Consider the following 7,931-nt stretch of genomic DNA (forward strand, 5'->3'; position numbering starts at 1 on the left):
GGGGAGGGGAGAAGCAGGCACACATTGACTAAGCTTCGGGGAGGGAGGCCCGACTCCTCCCTCCATATCCTCGGGCTCGACTCCTCCCTCAAATGCAGGATGGTGGAGTAAAAGACTGCTACCACTGACCATAAATTCCTGCAATAGAGGAGGGAGGAGTCGGGTCCCCCTCCCCGGGGCTGAGTCCCCATGTGGCTACTGCTCCCCTCTATCCTCACTGTGCCCCGGGCAGACACCCGCCTCGCCTGCTCCTAGAAACGAGACTGCTTGGTCAATCTGATTGGGGAAGAAGGCCTTCTACCTTTGTTGGAGATGGTGTCATCATTTCCATAACCTCCTCTTTCCACAGCCTGGGCTATACATTATTCCATCTGATCATCATGTCTTTGCAAGCAGCCAAATGCGAATGACAAAGTTTATTCCTTCCACAGTTTTGATGACCATTAAACTAAACATATGGGGACTTCAATCACAAGATCTCATTTTTTTTTAACCTAATCATCACTGCAATCCTTTTCAAAAACAGGCTTGCAGTGACCTCTAACCTGCATATTTTGAATGTGCCACCTTTACCTTACCCAGAAGTGTTTTTTTACTCCCTCCCCTGTTACATAAGGGAGTTCTGTATAATGCTGGGAATACACGTTTCGTTTTTGCCTTCGTTTTAGCCTTCGTTTTGATTGTGCCTTTTGTCCTTTTCGTTCCCGAAATAATCGAACGTACGGTTAATATCACCACCCACGGTTTCGTTTTTTTTTTCGATTCTGATGGTTTCGTTTTTCCAATGATCGAAGGCTGCAAAGAAACGAAACGAAAATCCCTTTTTACAGGGACGGACTAACATAAACGAACATATACTCGATCTGAACAGCCATCAAGCCTACCAATGGCTCGATTAGATGGATAAAGAGAGATAATATCAAACATGTTCGATCACTAGTCGTTCGTTTTTGGGGTCTATTAATCGAAACTATAATGAGATTATGACTATTTTCACATACGTTTTCAACACTCGATTCGTTTACTGAACGAATCGAAGGCTAAAACGAAGGCAAAAACGAAACGTGTATTCCCAGCATTTATACAGACCGATGCCCATTGCTGCCAAGTTACCGAGAGACTACAGGAGTCAGTAAGCCACAGGAAAACACTGATCATTTACTGAGAAACTACACATCGCCCTTGCATAATGCTATTATTAATATCGAATCAAAGTGATAGGCTTTGTTCACACTGCAGTTCGCTTGGCTGTCAGCTATAGTTTTTTTTTCTTTTTTACCACACTCAGACTGTATGAAAGACAGTAGATCAGCCTTACCCTGGAGGAACCCTAAAAATAAGTTTGGATCTCAAGGAACCCCTGCAAACAATTTTTTGATCTCGAGGAAACCCTGCATTTATTTTGCAGGAGGCGTGGTCTTTAAAAGTAGGTGAGGCTGTTTATTTCACTATCCCTTATTACAGTGCCTCTCATTGAGTACAATTTAGTGCTTATTTTTACAGTATTCCCCATTATAATGTGCTCTATTATACTCCCCCCCCCCCCCCCCCACGAGGGGAGAAAATGCCAGGGAACCCCTGCAAAGTACGCAAGGAACCCTGGGGTTCCAGGAAACCCTAGTTGAGAAAGCCTGCAGTAAATCTTTAAAGGGAAGGTTCAGGGAAGCTACGAAAAAAAAAAATCCACATCCACTTACCTGGGGCTTCCTCCAGCCCGTGGCAGGCAGGAGGTGCCCTCGGCGCCGCTCCGCAGGCTCCCGGTGGCCGACCCGACCTGGCCAGGCCGGCGGCCAGGTCGGGCCTCTTCTGCACTCCATTGTGCGTTCCACGCCGGCGCGCTGACGTCATCGGACGTCCTCCGGGCTGTACTGCGCAGGCTCAGTAGTTCTGAGCCTGCGCAGTACAGCCCGGAGGACGTCCGATGACGTCAGCACGCCGGCGTGGAACGCACAATGGAGCGCAGAAGAGGCCCGACCTGGCCGCCGGCCTGGCCAGGTCGGGTCGGCCACCGGGAGCCTGCGGAGCGGCGCCGAGGGCACCTCCTGCCTGCCACGGGCTGGAGGAAGCCCCAGGTAAGTGGATGTGGATTTGTATTTTTTTCGTAGCTTCCCTGAACCTTCCCTTTAAGAAAATTTGTAATGAAAAAAACTCCCCTGGGGGGTACTCACCTCGGGTGGGGGAAGCCTCCGGATCCTATTGAGACTTCCCCCGTCCTCCTCGGTCCGGCGGCGGCGAAAATCCTCCCGGAGCGGCGTCGATGTAAATATTTACCTCCTTGGCTCTAGCACAGGTGCAGTATCCGCTTTCTGCACGGAGATAGGCGAAAATAGCCGATCTCCGTCGGGCCGCTCTACTGCGCAGGCGCAAGTCTCCTGCGCCTGCGCAGGAGAGCGGATCCAACGGAGATTGGCTATTTTCGCCTATTTCCGTGGGAAGAGCTGCAACAGCGCCCCCGCTGGAGCCAGAAAAGATGAATATTGCACAGCCCGACAATTGTCGACTGTGCGTTCCGTGGGCTGCAGCGAGACCACTGTCGGACCCAGGAGGACGGGGGAAGCCTTAATAGGGTTCAGAGGCTTCCCCCTACCGAGGTGAGTACCCCACAGGGGAACTTTTTTCAGTACAGGTTTTCTTTACTGTAGCAATATTGACCGGAGCAGTTAGGGAGCGGTACAGCATGCTGCAGGTGTGGTGAAAGCGTAGATAGGTAGTTTATTGCTTGGTTTTGCATTTTTGGATTCCTTTATAGCATAGCTAAATAGCCTGTGTTAAAGGGCCACTATCAGGGAAAATTGTAAAATGTAAATCATGTTTGTACAAGAAGTGCATGGCTCCCAGATTAAAACACACTATAGATTACTTTTCTCCTGTGTTGCTGTCACTTACAGTGGTCAGTAAAAATCTGATAGATCTGACAGGCTTTGGGCTAGTCCATCTCCTCGTGGGGTGTTCAAAGAGTTTTCTTTATTTTCAAAAGCACTTACTGAATGGGAGTTGCTCAGTTTAACCAACAATATACAGTGGGTTGCAAAAGTATTCGGCCCCCTTGAAGTTTTCCACATTTTGTCATATTACTGCCACAAACATGAATCAATTTTATTGGAATTCCACAAGAAAGACCAACACAAAGTGGTGTACACGTGAGAAGTGGAACGAAAATCATACATGATTCCAAACATTTTTTACAAATAAATAACGGCAAAGTGGTGTGTTTATAATTATTCGGCCCCCTTTGATCTGAGTGCAGTCAGTTGCCTATAGACATTGCCTGATGAGTGCTAATGACTAAATAGAGTGCACCTGTGTGTAATCTAATGTCAGTACAAATACAGCTGCTCTGTGAGGGCCTCAGAGGTTGTCTAAGAGAATATTGGGAGCAACAACACCGTGAAGTCCAAAGAACACACAAGACAGGTCCAAGACAGGTCAGGGATCAAGTTATTGAGAAATTTAAAGCAGGCTTAGGCTACAAAAAGATTTCCAAAGCCTTGAACATCCCAAGGAGCACTGTTCAAGCGATCATTCAGAAATAAAAGGAGTATGGCACAACTGTAAACCTACCAAGACAAGGCCATCCACCTAAACTCACAGGCCGAACAAGGAGAGCGCTGATCAGAAATGCAGTCAAGAGGCCCATGGTGACTCTGGACGATCTGCAGAGATCTACAGCTCAGGTGGGGGAATCTGTCCATAGGACAACTATTAGTCATGCACTGTACAAAGTTGGCCTTTATGGAAGAGTGGCAAGAAGAAAGGCATTGTTAACAGAAAGCATAAGAAGTCCCATTTGCAGTTTGCCACAAGCCATGTGGGGGACACAGCAACCATGTGGAAGAAGGTGCTCTGGTCAGATGAGACCAAAATGGAACTTTTTGGCCAAAATGCAAAACGCTATGTGTGGCAGAAAACCAACACTGCTCATCACTCTGAACACACCATCCCCACTGTCAAATATGGTGGTGGCAGCATCATGCTCGGGGGGTGCATCTCTTCAGCAGGGACAGGGAAGCTGGTCAGAGTTGATGGGAAGATGGATGGAGCCAAATACAGGGCAAACTTGGAAGAAAACCTCTTGGAGACTGCAAAAGACTTGAGACTGGGGCGGAGGTTCACCTTCCAGCAGCACAATGACCCTAAACATAAAGCCAGGGCAACAATGGAATGGTTTAAAACAAAACATATCTATGTGTTAGAATGGCCCGGTCAAAGTCCAGATCTAAATCCAATCGAGAATCTGTGGCAAGATCTGAAAACTGCTGTTAACAAACGCTGTCCATCTAATCTGACTGAGCTGGAGCTGTTTTGCAAAGAAGAATGGGCAAGGATTTCAGTCTCTAGATGTGCAAAGCTGGTAGAGACATACCCTAAAAGACTGGCAGCTGTAATTGCAGCAAAAGGTGGTTCTACAAAGTATTGACTCGGGGCCAAATAATTACGCACACCCCACTTTGCAGTTATTTATTTGTAAAAATGTTTTGAATGATGTATGATTTTCGATCCACTTCTCAAATGTACACCACTTTGTATTGGTCTTTCATGTGGAATTCCAATAAAATTGATGCATGTTTGTGGCAGTAATGTGACAAAATGTGGAAAACTTCAAGGGGGCCGAATACTTTTGCAACCCACATCTTTATATAGATCCTAATCAGGGATTGCTTTTGTAAAGAATAAATTAGATACTGAGAATCGCCCATGAGGGGATAGACTAGTCCAAAACCTGTCAGATTTTTACTTCCTAAAGTAATTTATACTGCATTTTACTCACAAAGAAATTTACTTCTTATAAGTATGTGTACACATCTATTTTAATTTTACCTTTTTTCGCAATAGTGGTCCTTTAAACATCACCGGTAGGAAGGGGTTACATACCAGTATACAGCAATATATACATATCCGAAGTGTTTATAATGCTATAACCAGGACAATTAATGTAAAAGTGGGTATGTCACTGTGTAGGAAGCCATTAAAAGGCAGCAGAGATAAGATTTGATGAGAAAAGCCACTAATAGTTCCTGTTCATCACTACATTGAACAAACATTATCAGTTCATACCAGGTAAAAATGTTGAGCCCCAGCGCAAGTTATCTGATTTCTTTTAAGAGGCATTTCACAGTGAAAAACTGTAGCAGTAGCAATATACAAAAAATCCACTAGATGGCATCAGCAAAATACCTGGATTACTGAAGAGAGATATAATTTTTTTCTAGTTTGTCTGGAATAAGATTAAAGCAAACCTGTCAATTTGCAAATGAATAAAGTTATATACTTACCTCCGCCCTCTGGATCCTCCAGAGCAGAGTTGTGTAGTCGGAATCAAGGAGTCTGAGCAATTTGGGGCACCTGGAGTCAGTGGTTTCATAAACTGAGGAGTAGGATGATTTTAATAGCGACTCCACAGCCCTGCTCCAGAGGCCTCTCCCATCCTCCTGCAGCCCACCAATTTTTGCCTGGACCCCAACCGTGAACGATCGCAGCCACACTGCACAAGCGCACTGACTGACTTTCTTCTTGAAATACTGGAGATCTTTTTTGTTGAAGCAGGTCTATAAGTGCTTTGTGTGTTTTGTGTTTTTTTTTTTTACCAGCAGCAGTTGGATATCTGTGATATACAGATATTAACAAAGACATCCAGATATTTATCAAAACTTGAAAAGGGGCGTAGCTAGAAATGGTTGGGCCCCATCGCAGATTTTTCTCTTGGGCCCCCCGCCACCAGCGGCTCCTCCCGGGGGGGGAAGGGGGGGGGGTTATCTTGGGCGCCATAAAAGAGGAGGGGAGGAGAGGAGGGTGGTACTCGCGAGGAGGGTGCCACTGGATGGCAAAAAGGTGCCAATGGTTGGGGAGGTGGGGAGAGGAGGGTGCTACTGTGTGGGAGGAGGGTGACACTGGGTGGGTAGGAAAGAAGAGGAGGGTGCCACTGGTTGGGGACTAGGCTGCCACTGGGTGGGGAGGAGGGGAGAGTAGGGTGCAACTGTGTGGGAAGAGTGTGACACTGGGTGGGGAGTAGGGTTCCACTGGGTGGCAGGGAGATAGCACTGAATAGAAAGGAGGGGAGAGGAAGGTGTAACTGTGTGTGTGTGTGTGTGTGGGGGGGGGGGGGGCACTGGGTGGGGAGAAGAATGCTACTGGGTGGGGGGAGAGGAGGGTGCTACTGGGTGGGGAGAGCAGGGTGCAACTGTGTGGAGGGGAGGGTGCCACTGGGTAGGGAGAAGGGTGCTTGGGTATGGGGAGAGGAGGGTGCCACTTGATGGAGAGGAGGGTGCCATTGGGGTGGGGAGGAGGGGAGAGGAGGGTGCCTCTCTGTGAGGAGGAGTGAAGAGGAGGCTGCCACTGGGTGGGGAGGAGGGAAGAGTAGGGTGCAACTGTGTGGGAAGAGTGTGACACTGGGTGGGGAGTAGGGTTCCACTGGGTGGCAGGGAGATACCACTGTGTAGGAAGGAGGGGAGAGGAAGGTGCAATTGTGTGTGTGTGTGGGGGGGGTGCCACTGGGTGGGGAGAAGAGTGCTACTGGGTGGGAGGAGAGGAGGGTGCAACTGTGTGGGGGGGAGGGTGCCACTGGGTGGGGAGAAGGGTGCTTGGGTAGGGGGAGAGGAGGGTGCCACTTGATGGAGAGGAGAAGAGGGTGCCATTGGGGTGGGGAGGAGGGGAGAGGAGGGTGCCACTCTGTGAGGAGGAGAGAAGAGGAAGGTGCCACTGGGTGGGGAGGAGAATGTCACTGGGTGGGCACCATATTGCCTCCCTCCTGTGCAGGTGAGTAATTTGGGGATGCAGGTAGGGAGGCCGACATAATTGTTACCTCCTTTCCTCCCCATGGGCTCCCCTGTTATGCCCCCCTGCAGAGTACAGGAGCAGCGGTGCGTTTATCTGTCAACTGCTGCATGAGTTCCCAGCCGCCGCCTCCTCTCTACTTCTCTCTACTTCCTGTTGGGGAACAATTCAAAAGAGTGCGTCCGCTACTCCCACATAAGCCTGCAGTGTGCTAGAGTTTAGACAAATATGCACAATGGAAGAAAAGAAAACCCTGTATGATAGCACCACTCAGGACAATTATAGATAGTATCAAAGAAAATATATCTTTATTATTAAATAATTGTGTTTATAAAATACTGCAATTCACAAATTATCCATGATTTAAAAACAATTAAAATTGGGAAACAGACCCATCAAATACTCTGCCCATTACAATATATCCGCAATGCATAGTAAATACCTACTAAATATAATAAAAAATGAATCAGCTCCTCAAAGGGCTCAGTAAGGCCTGGTGCACACCAAAATCCGCTAGCAGATCCGCAAAATGCTAGGAGATTTTGAAACGCTTTTTCTTATTTTTCTGTAGCGTTTCAGCTAGCGTTTTGCGGTTTTGTGTAGCGGTTTTGGTGTAGTAGATTTCATATATTGTTACAGTAAAGCTGTTACTGAACAGCTTCTGTAACAAAAACGCCGGCAAAACCGCTCTGAACAGGAGTTTTTCAGAGCGGTTTGCGTTTTTCCTATACTTAACATTGAGGCAGAAACGCATCCGCAATCCAAAAAATGCCTCATCCCGGGAGTATGCGTTTCTGCAAAACGCCTCCCGCTCTGGTGTGAACCACCCCATTGAGATACATTGACCAAGCACGCTGTAAAAGCCGTTCGGTGTGCACCAGCCCTACATGAGCCCTAATCGGAATGAACCCGGGTTCAGTGTTGAAAGACAGTGTTTAGATGAGAATAACTCAATATACCAATTGTGTTAATGTACCAATAGATTATATCACATAGTTTGCACAAAACCTACAATTCCAAAAATATATTGGGAAACAGGGAATAAAGAGGAGGCGGCGTATGAGACGCACGCAGCAGATGAGAGATGATTGCACCGCAGTATCTGTGCTTTGTAGGGGGACACAGGAGAGGGAGGGAAGAATTATGTGCCCCCCCCCCTG

Source organism: Hyperolius riggenbachi, chromosome 3, assembly GCF_040937935.1.
Source record: "Hyperolius riggenbachi isolate aHypRig1 chromosome 3, aHypRig1.pri, whole genome shotgun sequence".
NCBI lineage: Eukaryota > Metazoa > Chordata > Amphibia > Anura > Hyperoliidae > Hyperolius > Hyperolius riggenbachi.